The sequence below is a fragment of the Podarcis filfolensis genome (assembly GCF_964270895.1).
Source record: "Podarcis filfolensis genome assembly, chromosome: 9".
Classification (NCBI taxonomy): Eukaryota; Metazoa; Chordata; class Lepidosauria; order Squamata; family Lacertidae; genus Podarcis; species Podarcis filfolensis.
Genome location: NC_139610.1, coordinates 13,772,925 through 13,799,101, shown reverse-complemented (window position 1 = coordinate 13,799,101; position 26,177 = coordinate 13,772,925).

Sequence of the window (26,177 nt, the reverse complement as noted above, 5' to 3'; positions counted from 1 at the left end):
CCATTCACACACAGCAAGACGCTCTGTCACAAGAGACTAGGGCCCTGCGGGACCTGACATCTTTCCGCAGGGCCTGCAAGACAGAGTTGTTCCACCAGGCCTTTGGTCAGGGCGCAGCCTGACTCCCTCCTCTGGCAACCTGCACAGAGTTTTGCTTAATGGTTGCCATCAACTTGATTTTAATTAATTTTTATAATGAAATATTTTTAGAATGTTGGTTTATTTGATTGTTTGATTATTTGATTGTTGTTAGCCGCCCTGAGCCCGGCTTCGGCTGGGGAGGGCGGGATATAAATAAAATTTATTATTATTATTATTATTATTATTATTATTATTATTATTATTATTATTATTATTTTCTGTCTCTTCCCCCATCCCAGCTGTAATCCCAAAGAAAATTCCTGCCCAATGCAATTATTAGGCTTAGAAGAAAGTTTCTATTTACACTAATGGGAGTTCCCCCCTCCCTGAGTCTAATTGCTGCATGGGAGGGATTTTTTTTGCTGGCACCACACCATGCAGGAAAGAATTCTCTCTCCAGCTGACAGTCTGGCACTTGTATGACAATTAGGTTTGGAAATAAGCTCTTGTTTGCTTTAATGGGAACTTCCCCCCTCAAGCCAAATTAGAGCTTTTATTTCTAAGCCTAACTTTTAGTTTAGCACCTAGCAGAGGCTAATCTAAGTCAACACAATTCCTTCTGCTTTCTTTCTCTCTCTCAAAACTGCTACTCTTTGCAGACTTAGGGGCTTTCACTCTCTCTCCCCCACACACACTTCCTGAGTTTTGATAAAGCTCTGAGTAATTTGAAAGATTGCTCATCTCTTTTTGACATTTTGGTTGACCCTAATAAAATCCTGCTGTGACTGTTGGATTTTTCCCAGTGGACCAACATGCATACCTACGAAATTGGTTTGCATCGAAGAATGCCAAATGTAGCCATCCTTGAGATTATAACTGGAGATAAAAACTATATTCTACCATCCAAAGATGAGAATTTATGTCTGATGGGGAGGAAGTAGGATACTTGACATCAAACCACTAAGTCATACCATCCCAAGCCAAATTAGAGATAACAGGAGCTTTTATTTCTAAGTCTAATTACCACACAGGAGACAGGGCCAAGAAACAGAGGCCATGTGCAAATCAAGAGGCAGTGTGGGTTGATGGTTGCCTACTCATGTCATAAATTCTGATCACTTGCATTGATATATTATTGTGAGCTGCCCTGAGGGCACAATTGAGGAAGGGTGAGGTATAAATTATTATACACACACTCTCTCTCTTTTCACACTTTAGGGAAAATATCATGAAAGCTGACCTTAAGGGAGGGGTGACCCTTGGGCAGAATTTGTCTCCACTCTCCTTCGTATACAGAATCACAGTCTCTTCCCCACCCACCCACTTTATGTGTGAACAACTTAATTTGACACCTATGCAATTTAATTTTGTGGCAATTTTCTTTTTTAAAAAAACCAGTAAACAATTTTTGTAGTTTCCATTTATAATATTTAATGCTGTACCCCACCCTAATATTTTATGAGAGGACTCCACAAAAATACTTTGATAAATAAATAAAAATAATTAATATTAAAAAATGGAGTGACAAGTCTAAAAATGACCATTAATCTTGAATACTGGAGAATATTCATTTAATTTGTAATTGGGGAAAGTCTAATTAAGTCACTCTGTGTAAGCATAAAATCCATTTCTTGCCAACCTCAGTTCATTTTTTTTATATTAGCTTATCCTGAAAAAGGTATTGCAGGAGAAAATATGGGGAAATGTACTTATTCTCCAAAACTGAAATGTTATACCTCATTGTCTGTGACAAATTAGCATTATTCTCACTACTCTATGAAATACTTGCATTCACAATAAAAGGTATTCCCTTACAGTGCCAAGGCAATACTTTTATAGCCTGCTGCTAGTGTAATATTTTGTCTCAGCAGCACTAACACTAATTGAAACAAATAATTAAGAATACCAAGAGAGGTAGCAGTTAGGAAATTCATTTAACAGGACATATTTCAACAATGCTGGCAGTGGTTACAATAAAGGCACTTCTCCTTCTTCTGAAATAGCTTGTCAGCAGAAAAAAGAAATCAATATTACTCCTAGGCATTAAATAACTCTTTGAGTACTGTATGTGGTCTGTGGGAAATGTGGTTGATTTTGGTTCTTCAGATATCGTATGCAACTTTCTCACTCGTGTTAGCTACTTGCGACACTCTGTGGTAAGCCTGCATAACTTGTGATTCAGCAAGACAAAGACAACCTACCAGCCATTTATGGAAACCATCTTCAAATAGTTGCAAGCAAAATCAAGTCCACTTCCTTGACTCTGTTCACATGCTCTGTCCTAGGATGCTGTCACCATGCCTCCACTTCCTATAGTAATTTTTTTTTTCACATCATATTGGGAAAGCGCAACAGGATAGCTGCTGGTAGTAGCATCCAATGAAGACTACTAGGCTGCCCATCCACCACAAATGACGTTAAGAGCTTCTTTTTCTCAATGAGGAGTCATAGCCTAGACAAGACCCATGATTTCACATATGAAAATGATGCCCATACAGAGGTGCCAACTTGAATAAAATAGTGGAGGGGCCCAGGTAAGCCCTGCCCCACAAGATGTGGCACACATGCTCCATTTGAATGGCAGTGCCCATTCACTTTGGGGGGACCCAGCCCCCTCAAATATTTTACAGGGGTGGGGTAAAGGGACCTCAAGCCCCTCAGTTGGCTCCTATGTTTCCATACATTATGGGGACATAATGAGGGATGTGGGTGGCACTGTGGTCTAAACCACTGAGCCTCTTGGGCTTGCTGATTGGAAGGTCAGCAGTTCAAATCCCCATGATGGGGTGAGCTCCCATTGCCCTATCCCAGCTCCTGCCAACCTAATAGTTTGAAAGCACACCAGCGCAAGTAGATAAATAGGTACTGCTGCGGAGGGAAGTTAAACGGCGCTTCTGTGTGCTCTGGTTTCCATCACAGTGTCCCATTGCACCAGAAGCAGTTTAGTCATGCTGGTCACATGACCCAGAAAGCTGTCTGTGGACAAACACTGGCTCCCTCAGCCTGAAAGGGAGATGAGCGTTGCAACCCCATAGTCGCCTTTGACTGGACTTAACCATCCAGGGGTCTTTTACCTTTTCCCTTTATCTTTTCTATTCTTCAAAAGGTCCAGGAGCTAGAAGTATCTTTGCCAAAGATGTGAATTCCTTCACAGGAACTTTATTTATGAAGCATTTGTAAAATCCACATTTTCCCAAGCTGATAGGCACCTGTCCACCTAATTTTATGATTCTACAATGAAGATTTTGCTGTTGACTGGTGCAATTTTTTACTATTGCTTTTAAATATTTTACTGTTATATTGTTCTCATTGCCGGGGCTGATTTTAACAGAATCCTTATTTTATATTTATGTTGTGAACCCCCATGGGAAATTGTTACAGGATAGAAAGGCATTATAAAAATGAAAAAAGTAAAATAAATTCTATGAATGGAGGAAATGGAAAGCCGAAATAAGGTTTCACATTCCCCAAAGGAAGATTATGCACACAAATGTTAAAGCTCAAAATGCAGGGCAGATTACCTATGTTTTAAAGAACCAAACAGAGCCCATCCTGTTAACTATGGTGGCCCACCAGAGATTCTCTGACAGAGAGATGGTCAAGCACCTAGTCTGAAATTAAAAGGCAGCCTGGTGCTTGTCCCTAAAGAATTGATAACCTTTGAATATTCAGAAAAAAACCTTCAGAGGATTCTCTAAACCTCCTTCTCCTGCTGCCTCTCTCCTACCTCCAAAGCAAAAAACAAAACAAAAAAAACCCCTCTCATTTTATAGAAGGGTATCTGGTGAAGACCTCCAGCAAAGATTCCAGATACCCATAATGAAAGGTAAAGTGAAAGTTAACGGACGCCTGGACGGTTAAGTAAAGTCAAAGGCAACTATGGGTTTGTGACTCTCATCTCGCTTTAAGCTTGAGGGAGCCGGCATTTGTCCACACCTGGGACAGAGTAATGGGAGCTCACCCCATTGTGGGGATTCGAACTGCCGACCTTCTGATTGGCAAGCCCAAGAGGCTCAGTGGGATACAGGTATTGGATAACTATGTCTTAGAGCAAAGGTAGTCAACATGATGCTCTCCTGGTGCTGTTGGACTCCAATTTTGAATAGTCCTAGGCAGCGGGGTGATTGAAGATGTGGTCCAACAACATCTAGAGGGCACCATGTTTATTTCTAACTTGCACAAGGGGCATTAGTTTGGATAACACAATGAAAAACAACCATCAACACAGGCAGGTAATGCTGGGGAGAACTACAGGGCATGGAATTTATAGAAGAATACAAGAAGTGTTTTGTTATGTTTAGCAACAGTAACCAAATAAGGCCACTTCTCAATCACATGCTATATTCAGGACGCTCATTAGCAAAATGGCTGCAACCCTGGGTTCCCTTCATTATGTTATATTTATTCATTATGACTGATCATATTAACATTCCTTCCTTCCTTCCTTCTCTTTTTTTGCATTGGACTATCTGTGTTTCATGTAGAATACATTTTTTCTTTTTCTTCGTGCAGCATGCAAATGTCTCGCTCACTGCAGAAGGAAGGGAAAGGTCCTGCAGTTAAGAATCCTAGGGTTAAGAGGAGATTCAAATATCCTTGCTAAAAATACACACTGGTAGAAATAAATGCAGTTAATGGTGTATGAATGTACGATTTGATGCAGCTCTATGGCAACAATGTTTTCCTCTTCAAGAGTCAACTGGAGCTGACTATCATTCTCGTCTTAAACATCCAACAATAAAAAAAACACAACTCCCAGCATGATTTAGAACCTTGGTATTCCAAGGCTCAAAATTTAGAACCCTGATATTCCAATCATGCAAGAAGGCTACATACTAACTGCAGGCTTCCTGCTTCAGAAGTTACCCTTGCAACCCATGAGGGCCTCTGATAAGAAAATGGAAGGGCAGCTCGATCCCATAAAATATACTGGGCGTCCCAGTTGTGTTGGACATATCCCTTGTCAGCCCTTGTCTGTCCTATCATTTGCCAGGGACAATAATCCTTTTTCATACATTCCGTTTCACACCTGCAGATTCAGATAGTACAGTCCAGCAACAGAAATCCCATGCAAACCTGTTGATCACATTTCAGTCCTTAAAAGAGCAGGGAAGTTTTTTTCTTGGCAAACTATAAAATAGAATCCAATTCCAACTTGCACAATGTCAAAACAAAGGCAGGATGGATTACAATATGGGTAAAATGGATGCTTCTTAATATAATGGAGAGCTCATCCTTTAAGATTAATGCTTTTATTTATTTGCATTTTGCAATCTTTAAAAAAGAAGCAGCCCACACAAATATTTCCTTGAAAATTAAATGACTAAGGAAGGGGAGAGTTATAGATATTTTTATGCTGATGATCAATGGAAACTACATTTAGTTAATTATCATAAGATCATAGAGCAGAACAACTTATGTTTGAATGGTTTCATAACGCTTAGTGAATGACAGTTTAGCAGCCATTCTAAAACCATTCACAAAATGGAAGGCGCAAAATGAGTTCTAATGTCTCTGCAACGTGTTAAGGTCCTTTTTATGATTAGCATTCAAAATGAGAATTCGATCTTATTAGGGTATTTATATGTTGTTCTCTCTTCTCTCCGCTGATCTACCCATCAATCTAATTTCTCTCTTCAAGGCCCAAAATAACTACACCAGAATGGAAGAAGTTTGGCAATGAAGATTCAGTTACGGCTCTTCAATTTTAAAAATCAACAAACATGGCCCTCGATGGCAAAATGTTTGATGATTGATCTATATTTGGGGTGGGGAAAAGGCTGCATGAAAATATAGGAAGAGCCCTCATCCTAACTGTGGCCAGCCTGAAAGTCCATGAGCAGACCGTAAAAATGTAAGAACAGCTTTGCTGGATCACTCCAGTGGCCAAACTAGCATGGCACTCTTTTCTCACAGTGACCAACCAAAGACCCATGGGAAGCCTGCAAGCAGAACCCAAGGGCATCACCTCTCTCTCGACCTGTGATCCCCAGAAACAGGTATTCAAAGGTATACTGCCCTGACAGTGGAAGTCGAACACAGCTAGCATGGCTCATGAAGGGGCAGCTCCCAGCAGGGTCAAATCGCCTCCTCTCTGTTGGGAGGGAGGAGATGGAGAAACGGCATCTCCTCCTGCTGCTGCATCCTCCTGACCAAATGCTAAATAGGGCTTCTAAAAATCCTTTGCTCCCACTAGCACCAAAATTGCTTCAGGGGTGGATACAGAGAGGGGAGAGCAGACCTTGGGGTGTCCCAGGGTAGATCAGGGCAGATTGGAGCCACCAGGCAGGTGGAATAGCTGCACACAGCTCTACTAGTTTCTACACACACTCACACGCCCCTCTTTCCTTCATCCAGGGAAGCAAGAGGAATTATCAGAACTCAATGGCACATTCTAGCCAGCCCAAAACACTCAATGAGAATAAGAGGAAGAAATGGTGAGGGATATGGCTGAGGGCTTGAGGAGGATGTGTGGTCCCCAGAGCCAGATAAAATGGGTGTCAGGGACTGTGCTAAAGGAGGGCTGCACTGAGGAGGAATGGTGGGAGCCATCCCCAATCCTGATCCTGAATCTTCCCAGGAGCAGGAGGACAGTATAGATTTGGAACAGTGGTTTGCAGAGGGGCATAGTTCAGAAGGCAGAAGCTGGGAAATACTGGATGGGGAACAGCTAGCAGAAGAAACATTAGAAGAGAGAGGCTTAACAGAGTCACAGTCTCTGGACAGCATTCCTCCACTCAGCCCAAGGTCAAGAAGAGCTCAGAAAGTCTCAGAACAGAAAGCACACAGGGTACAAGCTCAGATTACGAGATGCAAGAGTGATGTAGATTAATAGGGATGGAGGCGGGGGAGTGACCTTAACTGGGAGCACTGTCATTCTGGTTAGATGCCTTCCTTTGTCCTTCACTGAGATTATTAAAGAATCTAACTGGTAAGAATTCCCTTTCATTTGATCTGCTCATTTACAGCCATGGGGGAGGAAGCTGATTCCCCGAAGCCTGACAATGGGCTAGAGGGCAACATTTGGATCTCCGGCCTTCAGTTGTCCAGTCATGGACTGCTGCTACCTTGTTTCACAATGCATCTTAAGAAATATGACAAATCATGTAGTATCAGCTTTTCTCCAGATCCAGCAGGCCTCTTATATTCTTCCTCATCAGAGAGCTGGTATCAGCTGTAGCTGCCTTGCCATCATACAATGTGTGAGATGCTCCTGCGGTTTGGAACTACGATGCTGTTCTCCAACCTAACACTCCCATCCGGATAATGAGTGCCAAGCACTCACTCTGCCAAGAAATAAATGTCTAGTTCCCACCAAGATGTTCTAAAACCAGAACAATAAGTGCCTTGTGCCCGCTAATTTGTTCTCAAGCCAGGAAAAGCAATGCCTATTCTGTGAGCCAGGGAAGTGATATAGTCACTGTTTTCAGCTGGAACAAAATGACAACTCTAATCCTGGAGGATGGACAGGACTTCAGCCCTACCCCTAGGAAAGATACTACTTCTTAATGATCAGTTCAAATAAAGTTACCTATATGTTTCTCCTTATATCTCTGGGAGAGATAAAAGCTGGAGAATTACTGAAAAGCGAGGTGGGGAGAGGAAAGGAAAGTTGAAAATGACTTGTTTACTTCAAATTTATACCACCTGATGTTTTTGTTTCCATGAGATGGCAAAGTATAGCAATGTTGCAAATGTTTGCATTTACCTGCCTCTAAATATGAACTATGAATATGAGGAATTAAAGAACCTTTTAATGAGGGTGAAAGAGGAGAGCGCAAAATATGGTCTGAAGCTCAACATCAAAAAAACGAAGATCATGGCCACTGGGCCCATCACCTCGTGGCAAATAGCAGGGGAAGAAATGGAGGCAGTGAGAGATTTTACTTTCTTGGGCTCCATGATCACTGCAGATGGTGACAGCAGTCACAAAATTAAAAGACGCCTGCTTCTTGGGAGAAAAGCAATGACAAACCTAGATAGCATCTTAAAAAGCAGAGACATCACCTTGCTGACAAAGGTCCATATAGTTAAAGCTATGGTTTTTCCAGTAGTGATGTATGGAAGTGAGAGCTGGACCATAAAGAAGGCTGATCGCCGAAGAATTGATGCTTTTGAATTGTGGTGCTGGAGGAGACTCTTGAGAGTCCCATGGACTGCAAGAAGATCAAACCTCTCTGTTCTTAAGGAAATCAGCCCTGAGTGCTCACTGGAAGGACAGATCCTGAAGCTGAGGCTCCAATACTTTGGCCACCTCATGAGAAGAGAAGACTCCCTGAAAAAGACCCTGATGTTGGGAAATATTGAGGGCACAAGGAGAAGTGGAATGACAGAGGATGAGATGGTTGGACAGTGTTCTCGAAGCTACCAGCATGTGTTTGACCAAAGTGCGGGAGGCACTGGAAGACAGGAGTGCCTGGCGTGCTCTAGTCCATGGGGTCACAAAGAGTCAGAAACGACTAAATGACTAAATAGCACCACCTTTCTCTACCCAGTTCATCACCCTTTCCCAGTTACCCAGACATTGACTGAATGTTCTCATTAGAAAAATTTCAGCACAGCCCTTTATAGCACTTACAGAGGCTGTAGTGGGATGCCTCTGTACACCATGAGGAAAAAGGCATCTACCAAATCATCTTCATCAATCCCCTTCAGTACTGAGATGCCACACTGATTTTCAAGGTCAGAGAGAAAGAAAGTTCCAAAATTCACTCACCTGTGATTTCTGAAAGGATGCCCCTTGAATGCTGTTAACTAGTCTACTATCTGACACACCATGACAGTTGCCATCTCCCTTATCCCTCCCACCCAGTGTGGCTGCTAGCAGCAAGGCTGGGGGAAGCAAACAGAATTGTTTTTCTGAACTTTCCCTTTGCAAACCAATGGAAATTACAAATTACACATTTGAAACATTAGCATGAGAGTGGACGCATATGGGAGCAAGGGCAGAGTCAGCTGTGAATAGCATCTAATCTAATGCATGCTGAACTTGTTGCAATTTCTATTTCTGCGTGCAAAGCAACAGAACAGTTCTATTAGTGGTTCCAACTGCATAAAATAAAATGTGGAATAAACTGGCAGTCAGGATTCATCCTCAAGGGAGAAATGGTGTGCTAATGCTAACAGGACCTACTCAAAAACTCAAAAACTACAAGTAAGTAAAATATTGGGGGTGTAAATCAAGCTACTTAGTGAGAAAAATATATATATAATAATGAATCCTTGTCTGAACCACTTAGATTTCCATTCCCCTTTAGACTATAATAGATAATAAAAAAAATGTTGCGGGCTCATTACCTCAACAGAAGATATACTTCAAATGCATGAATTTAAGTGCTTGGTAGAAAAGGCTAAAGGATACCGTGACATAATATATGGAAATCGTCACTTCAAAACTATTGACTTCAACACTAAAATTAAAGGTTCCTCATTTACACTGAGATTTCTATTCAGCTTCTGCAAATGGCAAAATGAGTCCACAGAGATAATTTCCATTTGGGTGCCTACTTTCAGAAACCGAACTATTCATTCACTGTAGGCACAATGCAGCCAGATTTGAGCACTTATAAGCAGGGAGTTAAACCAAACCTAAACAAAAACCTTTGGGTTATTTTATGTTATTTTTTTACCCCTGGAGGACAATTTCTGTTTTATTCCACTTCATATTTTTTAAAATCTCTTATTTATACTTTTCAAATTTATACATTTCCTTAGTTTTACAATCCATTTAACCTATCAAAATTTGACTTCCTTCCCCCTCTTTCTGCCAAGAAATAGGCCAAGAAATAAGGATCACCAAAGAAGTGGTCACAGGTCTTAAACAGTTGTCAAACCATCTTGAGTTCAAGCCTACTAGTTCCTGTTCAAATTCTGCTAAAGGATGCATTTCAGTATGGGAACACAGAGATACAATATGAGTTCCAAAAAGCATTTAGTTTGTTCTTGAAGTTCTCAGAGGAAATAGTTTTGGGGGAAATGCAAATTTTCCTGAGAAAGGGATGTGTGAAAATCTACTTTGATGTCATAAAAAGGAAATGGTGAACTATTAATGACAAGAGAATTGTATTTCCACTTGACTTGCTTTTGTCTCTTCCCTATTATAGTCTGTTCTGCAAGCAAATCCCATATATAAGCATATATGCAGAGAGCTAAAACCTAAAGGGAAATAAAATATATTACATACCTGTCATACTTGATAACGCAGACCCAAGGATCAAAATATGATGGAGCTGAACACATTGCATATTATCATCATAAACATTTGCAGAAACTGTGTGTCAAGAGAATGTAACTGAACAAGCAGTATAAATAGGTGAGAGAAGCAAAACAATTGTCTTGAAGATGCTGAACAAAAGTCTTATTCTGTTAATTATAAGGAGAGATGCTCCCAAACTTCATCTAAAGTGAAAAGGCTTCAAATAAGACTAGCAAAATTTATCAGAAATACTCTGGCACACCCCTAGTGTATTAATTTGAGTAAAGAGTGAGGAAAATTGGGCCAGATTAGCACATTCCCCCAATGGAGTCTCACAGAAGTAGAGAAAATGAGAGATTCTGCTATATTGTACAGCTGTTCATCATTATGATGTCCAAATACAATACTGCAATATCCCCCCTTCTTGCACCGGACCTTAAAGTTTATGGGTCTGTTAACCACTTTTCACAATCCCAGACTGTCCCAACAGTTTGATGTTGGGCACCAATGAAGTCTTCTTCTCTCCCTGTTCCATGGAATTTCCATACTTCTGCTATTCCCTAGTCTCCAGACCATGGCTGCAGTAGGACCACAAACCCATGGCCCATTCAGTTCCACCCCTTGTATACTGGTACTCAACAGAACAACAGCAAGGTCTTCTACATAAATCTACTGTTAAGCAGGTACCAAGCTGAGGGCATGATATATTCTGCTTCAAACTTTTAAAAGATGGTGCTAATCTTCGATCAATTGTAAGCCTCTGCTTCTTTTAAAAAATGTAGCCCTTTTTTTTTTACTTATGTAAAGCCTTAATTTTTTTTAAAAAAGTGCTTCAAATTAGAAGCTGAAGTGCATCACTTAGAATTTATCTTACTGAAGTGTCTATGTTACATAGAATTCCGAGGCAAGGTGCACAAAAATAACAGAGTTAGGTCCAGCTGGTGGTAACCAGTGGGCTTGAGGCAACATTATTTCTCTACTTGTGAGAAATCACATAACATTAAAGGGCATCATACATCAAAGCCAGGGGGATTGCTAGCATCTTGAAATGGTACATATTCTGTGAGATTATTCCTCATTTCACAATGCCAGCTTTCCTCAGGAATGGTCATGTGTGCTAGGTTAGGCTGAGTACCAATTATTGGCCCCTAAACCCTCAGAAAGGGATGCGGGTGGCGCTGTGGGTTAAACCACAGAGCCTAGGACTTGCCAATCAGAAGGTTGGTGGTTCGAATCCCCGCAATGGAGTGAGATCCTGCTGCTCAGTCCCTGCTCCTGCCAACCTAGCAGTTTGAAAGCACGTCAAAGTGCAAGTAGATAAATAGGTACCACTCCGGCGGGAAACTGTACGCCGGCTCCCTCGGCCAATAAAGCGAGATGAGCGCCGCAACCCCAGAGTCGGTCACGACTGGACCTAATGGTCAGGGGTCCCTTTACCTTTACCTTTAAGCCCTCAGAAAATACATTAGTGGTTAGACTGGGATTTGAAGAACCTGAATCTCCTCAAACTTAGTGTAGTGTTCTAGCCACTACAACAGTAGTGGGGAAATTCTGTTTCATAGGCCTACCAAGCCTACCTATTTGTCCCAAGAGGCTGATTGTACATGCCATTCTTACCTGCCCTACACACAAAAATGAGAAAACACATTGTCTTAGCTGTTGATCTTTTGACTGAGTGAACCTGAAGTGGCCTTCTTATGAGTAGACATGTAGAGGACTTAACTGCTAATGTGGTATTATTTTGCTGCATGGCGTATGATGAAACAGAAGGCTGAAGGCCAAAATTCTAATTTGCCAAGGACAGCCATGGATGAATGAAGCACCCTCTGAGAAACATCACAAGTCAGCCTTGAAATTCTTTAGATTATTTGCCTGAGAAACAAAGCACCAAATTTTCCTCCTATTTACTCTGGCTGAAACTTGTTGGCAACATTTTCTTTAAAAGCACAGTCATTTTAAATAGAGCTTCCTAGCAAACCACGGTGATCTCTACATCCCGAACCTTATTAAAAACCAAATTCCTTCCTACGGTGTGCTAGTAAAAGTCAGTAGCAACTGGTCCTCTTCGTCTCACAAAAGTAAAAGCCAGTCCAAACATTTATTCCAGACTGTAATACATCAGAATGTGAAGGCATTATTGCCCGAGACCCCATAAGAGTCGAGCCTTACCATTACCTTGCCAGGGTAGCTTTGCAAATGCAGAAAAGTCTGGTTAGAAATCCATATGCAAATATGTGATTTACCTCAGGTGCATCTTGAGGTGGTACAGTCCAAAGATGGCTGTAGCGTGTTACCATTTAGTTTCTGAATTTGTTATAAATCAACAGGCCTGAGCAGGAAAGTCAGTAGACACAGTGTTTATGTTTGCATGTTAAGATCCCCAGGAGCTTCCTAATACAATTGACACAGAAATTCGTTTTTAGGTTACAGTGGTACCTCGGGTTAAGTACTTAATTCGTTCCGGAGTTCCGTGCTTAACCTGAAACTGTTCTTAACCTGAAGCACCACTTTAGCTAATGGGGCCTCCTGCTGCCGCCGTGCCGCTGGAGCCCGATTTCTGTTCTTATCCTGAAGCAAAGTTCTTAACCTGAAGCACTATTTCTGGGTTAGTCTGTAACCTGAAGCGTATGTAACCTGAAGCGTATGTAACCTGACGTACCACTGTACTGGCATAATGTTGGCCACAACTTTATTGATTACAGATAGTGAGTGGTTTGTTTAGGCATTGGTTCCTGACTAGCTGCCCCTGACCTCAGCAGGGCAGCACTGATGACCGGGCCCCACCATATCGTCAGTAGAGGTAAACATTGTGGGGGAGCAATGGTCCAGGATCAGACTCAAGCTCACCCCAAATGCTCCCAGGGACTCTTGCATGGCCCTATCCCCCCAAAGGGGTTGACAAAAGCATGGTGAATCCCTGTATTCCTTTAACGGAATACCTTTGTGCATTGGAGGGGACAGGTGCTCCAACCCCCCCTCCAGACCACCTTGAACCAATGCCTAAACGCCGAACCTTACAAAGTTGTGACGATTTGCTATGCGGCAGGTGGAACCCAAGTGGCACCAGCCAATCAGCCAAATGGGAAAATTCCTACCGGGCCCCTGTCCCAACAGCAGACGGCGCATGACAGCATAGCAAGGTCATAGCAAGACCCTAAATATAGGGAGCGTGGGCAAGTGATCCGGTGTATGAAGTGAAAAGAGGAAGCTCTACGCAACGTGCAGTGGTATATAAAGGTCCCTCGGTTAATACACAAAATCCCCCATTGGCCAGATTTGCCCAGCAACCAAGGGTTGTTGTGGCTGTCCAATCACTCCCACCCACACAAACAGTGAGGTCAGTCCTGATGTTCTGACCATAGCACGTGGCCTCTGTGAGGAAAACTCGATTTTCCATCTATTTTTAAACAGTGCACTTTGAGTGAAGGAAAAGGAAGGCTTTTTTTGCCACTCATTAATTAAAAAACAGAATAGGATTACAAGAAATGAAAAGAAATGTGGCACAGTGGGACCTCCTTCTTAAATCATGCAAACAACCCTAAGAATAAATACCGTTAGAAAAATGAACAACATTCTGTCTGTTGCTGCTGCTTTTCTTTGTCTTGCAGACTTCACTGATTCCTCTGCTCTACCTGTTGAAAGCATTCCCTGCTGATGTTTCCTGCCTGCCCAACTTATATTCCAAGGTGTCCATCCCACTGCTCCCTGGCTACAAACCAATACGGTAAAATAATTGGAGCACCATTCAGAGTTTTCTTTCTGACTGCCAAGAAAACAGTAATTTTGCTAAATGCTGTCTAAAGAACCAAAACTAGCACATTAGGCCCACTTCAAACATTGCATATTAGCGAGCATGAATTTGGTTTCCATATGCTTCTGAAGTGGGAAACCATGACTGACAAGAGCCCAGCTAAGCTTGAAGAGTTTATCTGTTGTGGAGGGAGATGTCCCTCCTACTCATATCTGGAGCCACTAGTACATAAGACCAAATGTTGCCTCTCCACCTGTGTCCCGTTGCATGTAGCTAAGAGACCCCAATTAGGGATGTACATTCACATGAGCCACATCCACCAAGTTCAGTGTGTGCACTCATGAACTGCTGATTCATACATTCATATATGTATGCATACCCTGATTTTTTATTATTTATTTTCAAAGCAGCTACTAATCTGTTTGAAGTTCCCACCATAATACATATAATGTATACAATATTTTTTCCCCTATAAGGCAATGCACACAGTAACATGGGACCGCCTATGACTTCTAGACGTCAAGCTCTTTCATTGATGTGTTAATCTATTGGTAATCTGCTTATTTCAAAAAATCATAAGCCAATGTGTTATACCAGTCTTCCTTGACCTTGGCCCTCTAGATGTTTTGAGACTACAATTCCCATCATCCCTGACCACTGGTCCTGCTGGCTAGGGATCGTGGGAATTGTAGGCCAAAAACATCTGGAGGGCTGAGGTTGAGGAAGCCTGTGTTATACTTCCTTACTAGCATTATAGTGACTCCTGAGTTTTGCAGAGGTGATTTCAAGGGAAAAAATTGTTTAATGTTCTTTTTTCTTGACCATGTGTTCCATTTCAGTTTCCCACTGATTAATCCCCCCAGGACGAAAAAATCTTTCTTAGTTTCTCCATGCTGATTCATGCATGAATGTTTTGACCTTGATTATACATTTAGGGGTGATATTTATAATGTAAATGGGACATGAAAAATACAATATCACAGACAAAGCTTGCACATAGCATAAACCACACTTTTTCCAGTGCAGTTGCTGCCAATCCACAATGCATGTAGATTGCTTAATTTATCTACAGTTGACTGCTATGCTTGTGATGACTTGGCAGCTGAACTGACTTCCCTAAGGAGCATTGTGCTGAGCTGATGTTAAGTGATAAACAAGTTTCATCTGTGGTATTACTTTTGTGATTGCCCAGTCACACATGCATGTCAATCACAGCTAGATGATTGACGAGTGGCATGCATATGTGAAACAGAGGCCCCTCTAGATTCATGTGCATTCATTGTGATTGGTGCTCAGGATGGTATCAGGGCAGCTGTACACGATCCAGGTTTCAGTACTGTCCTTGGCTGCAAATGGCAGACATAACACTTAGTTTCCAATCAGTGCATGTCCTATAACTCACTGAAGTCCTGTAACTTTTTATACTACAAATATCCTGTTGTTGTTGTTTTGTCCCTTCCGGATAGCAATAACATGGTAACATGGAGGAAGAATCCCAGAACATCTAATGAAGTGGAAGGCTGTGTAGATGGTCCAGTATCCACTACTAATGCACTATTATAGCATCCATAACATGTTTTGGAATATACCTGCAATAAAATACCACTAATTGCCATATTTTTCGCTCTATAAGACGCACCAGACCACAAGACGCACCTAGTTTTTGGAGGAGGAAAACAAGAAAAAAAATATTCTGAATCTCAGAAGCCAGAACAGCAAGAGGGATCGTTGCACAGTGAAAACAGCAATCCCTCTTGCTATTCTGGCTTCTGGGATAGCTGCGCAGCCAGCATTCGCTCCATAAGACGCACACACAATTCTCCTTACTTTTGAGGAGGGAAAAAGTGAGTCTTATAGAGCAAAAAATACGGTAATAGTGGTTAGTAATACTAGTTCCAAGTATACAGGAATCAAGGATCTATGTGTGTTTTTAGCCAGACTTCTGTGTTCTGCCTTTGCTCTTTCTCCTTAGAGGAAATAGAGTGGGATATATAGCTATATAGATATATAGCAATCACATGAAGTTTCTTTTTAAAAAAACAACAACAGCATTGACCTGTTCACCTGGGAGCTGATGGCAGAGATCAACAAAATAAAATAAAATAAAATAGCATTGTAAATTGGCACATGTAGACGTTGCTTAGGCAGATAGCAATCTAAAGTGCAGTTTTATTTCATTAGGTCGACAGATAACATCTACAGCTCCATTCTAGGCTTTCTTGAATCATTACTACAACAGCAAAATTAGTGGGAAGTTTTGGAAGAAGATACAAGAAAGAAATGTTTAGAAAAATACGTAAACGTTTGACAGATTAGGAAGATGCCTTATACTGAGGAAGATCGTTGGTCGATCTAGTTCAGTACTAGTTCCAAAATGAATGACAGCAGCTTTCCTGGATTTCAGGACCTTCTGCATGCAAAGATGTTGTACCACTGAGCTTCTTCAGTGCAAATTTTAAGCTTGTGTACCCAGAAGGAAACCCCATAGTATTGAATGGACAGTATCCAAAGAAGTGTTCATAGGATTTTGAGATGTTGCTGAGCTCATCTTTTGGCTCATAAATACAGGTTTTTGGGGCTCGTAGTACTTATCACAAACATTGAATTCTCCCCATCTCGAGTCAGAAAAGAATTCCTCATCAAATATTTTTATTTTACCCAGAAATAGACAAATATATCCAAAGATATTGCTTGTAGCCATAGGCCATTGAAGGAAGGACAATAATAAAATATAAAACAAGGGTCAATTATGATTTCAACACAGGAAAGCTAAGTAAGTCAATGGCATTTGCTGGAACCTTATCTTGGTGAAGACTTTCTCCAGCTGTAGGAAAGCAATATTCACAAAGTACATTGAAATATGGTGGTGTGTTTTAAGAATAAGTGTTTATAATGATGTCCCTTTCCCTATGTATAAGAAATTTGCAATCTGCTCACCAAGGGAAGCTTCATTCTCATGGCTTACTATATGGTCTGAGAAACAATAAAATCCTATATATAATGAGCCCCATTGAGTCCAGCTGGACTTCCTTTTGAGTAGACATGAAAAAATATTGTTCGGTAGGAAGGCAAGTTCAGAAGTATTCTTTTACAAAGTGCAAGAATATACAAACCCTGAAACCTTTTCCTTTGTTTTTGTGTGGCTTTTTAAGAACTTTATAAGTTATGTGGCTTTCTTCTTCACCTTCTAAGTCTCGCACACTCATGACAACTATAATTGAAAATACATTTTGTGTGACTGGAAACAAGTGATAATCTAAAGAGGGACTTAAGTGGAATTAAGCAGGCTTTTGGATTTGCAATGGCCTTCTGTGCTGGAGAGATTTACACCTTTAATTAGCCGTGTAAATCTGCATCAATGCATTGATCCAGCTGTAATCAACAACCCCATGTAGTTTATTGGTTGCAAATGAGGATTCCATTATTCGAGAAGGATGTCTGTCTCGAAAATTTTAAGCAGTGTCATAGCTACACAACATTTCTACATGTATACACATTTTCCCCTAGCCAGAGATGTGTAAGAGCAAATGCATATATATTCTCCTTTTTCTTCTGCTACAATAAATTAATAATAGACAGAGGGAAGTTTGAGGCAATCGCCCCAAAGAGAGGGAAGTGGGGATTGTGCAAAATCAATGGTGGGTGCAAGCAACCCTTGTTTGCTTGTAGCACTGTCCCTGCCAGAGTGGCTTCCTCATCTGGACAATAGAATAAGAACTCCCACCAGCCCTGAGAATTGACCACATTGTCTTGGGCCAACATAAGAAGGACCTTGCTGGTTTATCAAATGTGGTGGAAATATAAGGTAGTAAAAGAATTTTGTGAAATGATATATAATGAGTTGAGGGGGAAATTTTTAAAATAACCTTTGCTAAAACCCCCGAAGCCTTCCTTTTAGGAATTCTATGTGTCAAAATCCCAAGGGAGAAGAAAGGACTATTTATGTATGCGACCACGGCTGCGCGGATGTTATTGGCCCAGAGATGGAAAGAAGATAAAGTCCCTACCAGAGAAAGATCAAGTTGATGGATTATGTTGAAATGGCCAAAATGACTGGAAGAGTCAGAAATCAGGAAGACCAAAATTTTAATAAGGAATGGGGAAAACATCTTAAAAACCATTGTAAACAGTTAAAATCATTAGTAGGATTGGAATATCACTTGTAGTTTAATGGTGAATTTTGGACACAATGGAGAGGTGAAAGGTTTGGATTGTCATAAAAGATGCAGGAGGAAATGATTAGCAATAGGACCCACAAAAAGGAGTAGGGAAGTCCAAGAGATTCCTTGGAATCTTGTTTTTATGTTGTAAGTTGGATATGTGACTGTAAAATTTTAATTTGAAAATCCAAATAAATAAATTAAAGAGAGAGGGAAGGACCTTGTTGAATCAAACCAAAGCCCCATCTAGTTCTGCATTTGGTAGTCATAGTAGTCACTCAAATACTCATGGGAATTCCACAAGCAGAACATGAATGGGATAGTCCTCCTGGGATTCTGACCCCCAGCAGCTAGTGTTCAGCGAGTCATTCTTTCTCTGTGGTTGGAAGTAGAGCATGGTTTCCATGTCTTGTAACCATCGATAACATTTCCTTCCTGAATTGGCCTAATACCCTTTTAAGGTCATTCAGCTTAGTGGTCAGGAGTACTGGTAGGATTCTGTTGGAGTTAGAATCCAACATCTGGAGGACTCCAGTGCTGGACTTCTGGGTGCAAGGGATTGCCCAACATGTGGTTTCAGATACTGTTTGCACTGAAAGCAGTTAAAACTTGGCAGATGTCCTTGCTAGATTTGCCATCATATTCCATCAGAAATGAAACGGGAAGCTTGGGAATTTAGAATGAAGTGCAAACAGTTTTCATGAGATCTGCAGATTTTTCTCAGACAGATTCAGTAGAAAACATGAATGCAGATGACTAGCAAAGCTGTGCTGTTGGTGTTGATGTTGACTACCTCTCAATGGTGTTAGATCTTTTGTTCAAGCTGGGAAATAAACTGTCAAAGCAATTGAATGGGGACTTCCAGGAAGAGGCATGTGGTGAAGAAGTGTTGGTCTCCCAGAGTGTGGAGGGGAAAGGAGAGATCCCAGGTTAGAGCTGGGAGGGACTGCAGCCCTCTGTAGGTAGTGGGAACTGAGAATTGCCTCTAGGAGGGGACTCTGTTCCCCCTGTTCTGTTTGTAGTTTTTGTAGCTGGTATTGCAATGTGAAAAACTTTAATAAAGAGATTATTAAAAAAAGAAAGACGTTGTAATAAATATCTAAGTTCTCCTACATTTTGCCAAAAACAGAATTTCTAGGCTAATGTGGACATTCCTCCTTTAAACAAATGTTCAAGAAATTTCAAGGGAAACAAAGGGTTTTGGTAACGCTAGCAGGGTTTCTTGGGAAGTATTTGTACATTCCTGTTAATTCTGTATATGTAACAAGCTCTAGGCAGTACGCTTCTACAATCTGTCACATATATGTATGGGTTTGCAAAACATACACACATTTTGCTGCTAATTCTTTGTAAATTAAACATTAGTTTCCTGCCCATTTTTATGCACCAGGTAATGGTGCACAACCTTGCTTTCTGCATTTATACCGATATATAATATCTACCCACAACTTTCTAAGTGACAATGAAAGCGAGAGCGTTTTCTCAGAAATGACCTGTCTTCTTTAGAGCAACAGGTCACCATATGGCAAAACTCTTGATGGTCTGTACCATTTCAGACTCCATTGTCCCATGTAGAAACCTGGCAAGTCAGGAAGCAGCCCACTCTAGCTGCCCATTCTCCCTTACATTCTCCCCCCCCCCCATTTGTAGCATTTTATCCACCATGGGAAAGCATTTGGTAGTATGAACCCCTTCTCAAAATGGAACAGTCCATCCTTAGTTTCAACCCATGATAGCCTGTTGGTCTAGAGCAGGCATCCCCAACCTTCAGCCCTCCAGATGTTTTGGACTACAATTCCCATCATCCCTGACCACTGGTCCTGTTAGCTAGGGATCATGGGAGTTGTAGGCCAAAATATCTGGAGGGCTGCAGGTTGGGGGTGACTGGTCTAGAGGGCCCAAATGTCAAACCAGAAAGGATGTTTATTGTGTAGCTTGTCCTTATACAGGTGTGTGTGTTTTCTTTAGCAGATACCTGGCATTGGAGAGCCAGGAGGCATGGGGGAACCGTTATCACCCTATCCTTGTAATGGCAAAATTGCAGTGGAAAGAAAGCTCCACTTATTTCAATAGAAGGTTCTTCCCACTGAAAACTTCAGGGAGTGTGGGGAGAGTTATTTTGATGGGGCCTTGGTGGTGCCAAAGAAATAAGACACATTTTCCCCACTTCGTGATCCTCACGTATCTTCTCCCCCACCTCACTTGGCCCTTAGAAAAAGGAGAGACCATATATTGCATTAAACATACCACTATATTTCATAATGCTTCTTTTAATACCCCGCCCAAACAGGACCTTTCAAGTTAAGAACATTTTCTTCATTTCACCAAACTTTCTCTCCATAGGAGTCAACTCCTAGGGGCCAAGGAGTCTTAACCGCCCCCCCCCAAAAAAAATATTTGAGCCCCTCCCCAGTTGATGGCCATCTCTCTCTCTCACACACGGAAGAGAATATGTAACAACCTTGCTGTTTTTTCAGACTTAATCCTACTTTCCCCAAAGCTCCTTTCCATCTTTTTTAATCTCTTAAAGAGTAACTTTGATATACTATATTTAAAAAATGCCACCTGATGATGTTTTCTCTCCTTTGTCTATCTCATTGTTTGGCCATGAGGGTCACCTTCAGTCCTGGTAAACAGCAGACACGGGAGGAGGGCACTTGTGTGTCTGGTCTTAAAAGGGCTTCCCACCCCCATACCAACTTTCTCAAACACCATCCCTAGGGCTCTATTATATGCATGCATGCTGAGTCATCTGTCTCCGCATCTTACCTGCATAAGCTAGTGCTCCTTCAAGACCTAATTTGCTTGCATTCAGTTTCTTCTAATTACAGCTGCTGACCCAGTGGAAGTTGATCACTGCTAATTAGTACATTATGAGGAAATAACCTGTTACCTAGAAACAGTTTCCATATTGCTTCTAAAATGTGGTGTGCTAAATTACTATGCAGCCGGCTTTTTAAATTTTCTATACAACGCCATGTGTGCACAAACACACGAAACCATACGCAGTCACATGCCAATCTGGGATCAGAGCAGGGGGTGTTGTATAGAACTTTAATCATGGAAATGCGCAAAGGGGGAAGAAGCTCAAACGCTTTGAGTCTGCCTCTTATGTTTAAGTACCTTAAAGCTCAGAGAAAAAGCTGCAAGGACAAAGCTTATTATCGTACATGCAGCCTCTTGATGATCTTGTATTGTAAATGCATTACCCTTTTAGTCTTACAGTGGTACCTCGGGTTAAGAACTTAATTCGTTCTGGAGGTCCGTTCTTAACCTGAAACTGTTCTTAACCTGAGTACCACTTTAGCTAATGGGGCCTCCCGCTGCTGCTGTGCCGCCACCGTGCAATTTCTGTTCCCATCCTGAAGCAAAGTTCTTAACCCGAGGTACAATTTCTGGGTTAGCAGAGTCTGTAACCTGAAGTGTCTGTAACCTGAAGCGTCTGTAACCCGGGGTACCACTGTATTTTATCCTGTCTCTAACTCTTCTACCACCCCTCACACAAGAACCAACTGCACTAACTGTCTCTCTATTTCCATCTGTCTTCCAACTGTTTTTCCCCAACTGGCTAAGCCTTTTAAAAACAGGTAGGCTCCGCCTCTGGGCTTTTCTATTGGTCTGCCTATTAACCCTTTCTCTCCCCCTGTACAAACATTTCCAAAAGAACGGGCAAACACCACAGGAAGCATCTCCAAGATGGTATCAAACATGTGTTGGACATAGATTTCTTGGCTGCCTGCTCTGGGGCAGCAGAGCCTTGGCCTTCAGGGGAAGACACCTCATATCTCCTGCCCATTGCTTCATTCCCCTCATGCCCTCAGTGCTCCCAATGCAAGGCACAGATACACTTTCAAAATGGATGCTTCCTAAGTTCCAAAACTGGCCAACATGCAGGCAGGTCTGTCTATTTGTTGATTGATAAAGTACCTGCTCAGAAAAGATCAAGGCGGTATACAACAATATTTGCAAGTCGAATACAGCACACGATACCCTGAAAACAATACGCATTTTTTAAAAAAGAAAAGGGTTTGGTCAACTACGTACACCCACTACACTGCGCCCATTGATATACTGTACTTTTCCATGTGTAAGACGCTCCGTGTGTGTGTGTGTGTGGTTTTTTTTGGGGGGGTTGCTAATAATCACTCACTGCTCCTCGCCAGCAGCCACCCCATTTGTTGAAACAGCACAAGCCTCCCTCTGAAGGACCCGTTGTTCCTTACTCAGAGCAATGCAAGACATGAAAGAGGCAAGTGGTTAGCAGAGAAATCAGCAGCGACACTAATACAGCAGAAAATGAAAAAAAGGTTGTTAAAAGTAAGTTAGGGTGGGGCAGGAAGAGAAGAGGGAATGGGGGCAAGTAGGTGTGAAGATAATGGAGTGGGATGAGAATGAAAGGGGGAAAGAAAAGAATGGGGTCAGTGGCCGAGTTCAATCCCTTGCCTTGGGTCTGAATCAGGGGTCAGCAAACTTTTTCAGCAGGGGCTGGTCCACTGTCCCTCAGACCTTGTAGGGGGCAGGACTATATTTTTTTGGGGGGGGGATGAACGAATTCCTATGCCCCACAAATAACCCAGAGATGCATTTTAAATAAAAGGACACATTCTACTCATGCAAAAACACGCTGATTCCCGGACTGTCCGCGGGCCAGATTTAGAAGGCGATTGGGCCAGATCCAGCCCCCGGGCCTTAGTCTGCTTACCCATGGTCTGAATGGTGCAGTCATTTAGATGAGTGCAAGACTTGACTGTTCTCTGGTTTGAGGTTGTTGAATACCAACAATGCCTTCTATTTATTTATTGTTAGCTTGTGTTCACTTCATATCTCATTGTTAAAGGGACCAAACTGTGTATATTACAATGGAGTACTTTGCTCTACACAAAAGGGAGTGGTGATGTCCTTTGTTACAATCTAGATTCTTTTGGCTTCTCCCTGTGTACAAAACTTCAGCATCTGCTAAGAGTTCACATAACCCACTTCTTGCACTGAAAACATGTGGAGAAGTCCTTTTGATTAGCCCCGCTCCTGATTGTGTCATGCATGCTGATCACAAGGCCTCAGTTTAATCTCTCTCCATCCACACTCCCTCAGAAGATAGTCAGGACAATTCCATTTTATTATGACTTCCTCTGTACTCTCCTCAAAAGAAAGGCAAAATACAATATAACAATCAACCAAGAGCAATTCAATGATTTAGTCAAAATCCATTTGATTGCCATGAAAATAATGCAGCTGTGTTGCCCAACCGGTATCCTTCGGGTTTCAATGTAGGCTACATTTTGTGGAAATTCTACCAAGAAGCTGAAGAAAAGCGTAATTGCAAAGTCATGTTGAGAAGTGTGAAGCATGATGTCAAGAATACATGTGCTCCCTTTTGTAGATGAGTGTCCACATTCCATGGTTCCTAGTGGCTAGAGGAAGTCTAGTCTCTTCAGAAAAAAAGTGTGCAGCTGTGTGCACAGAGGCAAATGTCTCATAATTCTTTAATTCTAAGTGCATGTCTTTTGCACCTGGTTCTGGTTGGTGGGTCTCAAAGTTTGAGGTGGGGTGGGAAACAAAATAAAATCCTGCAAGCTTGAAGTCTCTCCTTCCCTGTTGAGCAATATCTGCTGGGTCTCTTTTTTATGTTCTTGCACATTCATTTTTGTTCCATAACAACATTCATCCAGGGCTGTGTTCATCCATAGCTCTAGGCTAAAGTTTGCTTAGAGTTTTAATGCACTCCAAAACCAGGCTTCAGCCAGCCCTAATAGCAGCATTATTCTGAAACACTTTGCTCTTTTCTGCAAAACGAAAGTCAGAGCAACAAATGCAGGCGATGTTCCCGCTAATGTTTAGAGTGCCTCTAAAACGATCGTCCCCTTGAACTAGATTTTAGGACTGGAATGATGAATGTTAATTAATAACATGCCCTAATTCAAAAGAGCATCCTCGGGGACAGCAATTAAGCATGAGCTCAAACTTAAATCTGTTCGAATGACATTGTGAAATTGAATGGAGATGGATGTGCTGCAGAATTATCTGTATATTTACTCGGAACTAGCCCCCTACTGTGCTTAGGATTGCAGTCTTACATGCTGAAACCATTTGTGTGGCGAGTTCCCGCCTCCCCCCAGTGGAAATAAAGACACATGACACAGATATTTAAGGTTAATGGGCTAAATATGGCCACAACTTTGTTGGTTACAGGAATGAGCGGTATTGGCTCAGGCATTGGTCCTAACCGACTATCCGGCTTCAGCCTGTTCACTTGAAGTCCGGGAAGGGTTAACCACCAGTAGGGGGAGTCCTGCTGATGCACATCAACTAGGAACTCCCCCAGGGTCACCGCTCGGGGGGCTTGCCTTAGGCCCTCACCTCCATAGGCTTCGGACAGGGCCACACACCCCGGAATCCTTTATCGGACTACCCTTCAATATGCGGGGGAGGTGATGGCGCTTCCTCCCCCCTTCCATCTACATAACAATACCAATACCAATGCCTAACCGCCAATACCAAGGAAGTTGTACGATTTGCTACAAGGTAGGCGCAGCTTGAAGCGGCAAAGAGGGAGATCCCAGGCCACCCCTGTGTTAAATGGAGCAGGCCACGCCCCCCAGGCCGGCCGATTGGCTTGCCAGGGGATGATGCGACCGGGATTCCCTCAATCGCGTGGAGGCTGAGAGCCAGCCCCCGCACGCATGGTGGGAGGGTGAAGCCCGCAACCCCACCTCCTTCTACGTCGGAAGTGGCTTTCCCCCCTATGCATTTCCATTGAGGACCTTTGTAACAAGAGATGGGTATCTTTCGATACACAAACCTGTCTTTCAGGCAAGCATAAAGCAGCTATACTAGAAAATACAAAGGTGTACAGGTATATTTCTGTAGAAACCCTTGAACATTTGGAGGGCAATGAAGATGGGGGTGGAGCTAGAATTCTCGTGTGCCTTCTGCCCTCCTCCTATGTTCATCAAACCACCATAATGAACACTTGGATTCTGAAGCTCAGAACTGCAGTGACTCACAGTCCGCAATTGAATAATGGAGACAGAAAATGAAAGGAGAATGAAACAATGTGTCCCAAAATGAGCAAAAAAATATGAGCGGGCATGATCCAGCAAAAGATAGGTAGATTAAGGCTGCAAACTCTTAAAGGGGGAATGATTTATCCACCAAAGGTCAGGGAGTAAAAATGTAAGACACTATTCTTGTTATTATTTTTATGTGTGTATTGGCTGATCGCTAAACACAACAAACTAAACTGACTGCCTGACCTTAAAATGGCTGCACATTTTAGAGACGCTTACTAAAAGAAGTCCCTGTGTTGGCACTAGCACTTTTTAGTCATTCTATTAAGCCTCCCACCAGGGCCAGATTTAGGTTTGATGTAAGGTTACTAGACCCTTTTCAAAGAATCTGGGGACACTTTTTTTGAAAAAAAGAGGGGGGAGTTATTAAAAATTTTATTTATTTTTAAAAGAAGTAATATCTTCTCTTCTGTGGTCTCCTCTGTTGCGTGGCCTTCCTCTGGGCCCTGGCCTGCTCTCTTGGAGCGTTAGCCACCGTGTAGGCTTGGGTCGGGCCTGGGCTCGGTCACGTGTCCTTGCCCTCCTGGTGCTCTCCTACCTCTCCTCCACAGCGGCGTCGCGGCAAGCTCAGGGCTCCCCTCTTTTTTCTCCTTCCTCTTCCTCTCTCTTCCTTCTCCTTCTCTCCTCCTTCTCCCTGCATCAGTTCTAGGGTTTTTACTGGCCCCAGAGCGATGCTGGGCAGTCGGACGGGTGCTCTCGCTCCCGGCTCAATTTGGGTCCCAGGGGTGTGTGTGTTAATGGATTCCCCCTGTTGATGTGCTGGGCATCCCCAGTTCCCCCTTGGCAGTGGCAGCGGCAGTCTCAGCAGTCTGGAGCCAGACTTGTAGCACAGTTGGTACTGGCTGGCTTCAGGAGCTGCTCACTGTCATGGCACCCGCCATTTTGCCTCACCGGAAGTCCCCATATGACGTGTCTTGTGCCGT